Source organism: Herpailurus yagouaroundi, unplaced genomic scaffold (genome assembly GCF_014898765.1).
Source record: "Herpailurus yagouaroundi ecotype Mexico unplaced genomic scaffold, PumYag 213, whole genome shotgun sequence".
NCBI classification, from domain to species: domain Eukaryota; kingdom Metazoa; phylum Chordata; class Mammalia; order Carnivora; family Felidae; genus Herpailurus; species Herpailurus yagouaroundi.
This window is the reverse complement of record NW_024412444.1, coordinates 10,406,813-10,407,923: the sequence shown is the minus strand read 5'-3', so window position 1 is coordinate 10,407,923 and position 1,111 is coordinate 10,406,813. Positions and strand designations below refer to the sequence as shown.

The 1,111-nt window shown below is 39.4% G+C and overlaps 1 long non-coding RNA gene across 1 annotated transcript in view; it reads left to right on the top strand.

Annotated features, from left to right (window-relative positions):
* The first annotated feature begins 443 nt into the window (after positions 1-443).
* Positions 444-1,111, top strand: part of LOC121016799 (uncharacterized) — a 3,352-nt gene continuing 2,684 nt past the window's right edge. The window contains exon 1 of the long non-coding RNA XR_005784470.1: positions 444-1,111. This exon is cut by the window's right edge and continues 710 nt beyond it. This is a non-coding gene — a long non-coding RNA (uncharacterized LOC121016799).

Genomic DNA, 1,111 nt, shown 5'->3' with positions numbered 1-1,111 from the left:
ATATGAACTTGAACAAAATACAGACTCAAAGCCAAGACTGCATCTTCCTGTAGAACTCACTCTCTGGGACTAGCAGCAGTCTTGAAGTATAGGTCCAGAAATGGAGTGTGATGTGATCATTAATACTAGTAACTACCATTTTTTCACTATTTTCTTTTTTTACCTTTTTACTGTTTCTCACCAATTTTCTTTTTTCTTTTTTTTTTAATTTAAGATTTTATTTTCTTTTTTTAAGTTTACTTATTTTGAGAGAGACAACACAAGTGGGGGAGGGACAGAGAAAGACAGGGAGAGAGAGAATCCCAAGCAGGCTTCATGCTCTCAGCCGACGCAGAGCTCGAACTCAGAAAACCGCGAAATCATGACCTGAGCCCAAACCGAGTTGAACTGAGCCACCAAGGTGCCCCTTAGATTTTATTTTTAAGTGATCTCTACACCCAATGTGGGGCTCAGATTTATAATCCTGAGAATAAAGAGTTGCATGCTCTGTCGACTGAGCCAGCCAGGCACCCCAATGAGTCAATTTTCTACATTAACTCTAATCCTTGAAAACTTTGTGAATTAAAGTTAGTGTCCCATTTTAAAGGCAAGGAAACAGACTGATGCTCTGTGACTTGCCCAAGGCTGTACAGCTAGCATGCAGTGGAGCTGGGATGCAAATAGGAGCCTGCCTGGCTCCAAAGCATTTCTTTCTTCCATCTCCCTGTGGGTCTTATAACCCCATTACTGGAGCACTGTCAGTTTCTATAATAGTATCTTGTTATGTGGCATAAAGTGTTTGGAACCACCATTGTATAGAATTCTTTTTATATTCAAAATGTGCTAGATCTCATTCCCTGCTATAGTTGTAGTATTATCCTAAACACTGTTACTTGATGGCTTCCACCCATAACCATCACCTACCGTTTTTCTCAGTTGACACTCAGTGATTGTCTTTAGAGCAGAATTACTGAAATCATTATTCTAAAGGTGAAAAGTTAAGTGTAGGCCAAGTATGGTGGGGGAAGGGGAATGTACCAGATCTGACTGGTAACTGATTTATACTGTGTAATTCAAAAGTACCTTCTCAATATGAGCACTTTGCCTTTCTTTCTTTTTCTTTTTCTTTCCT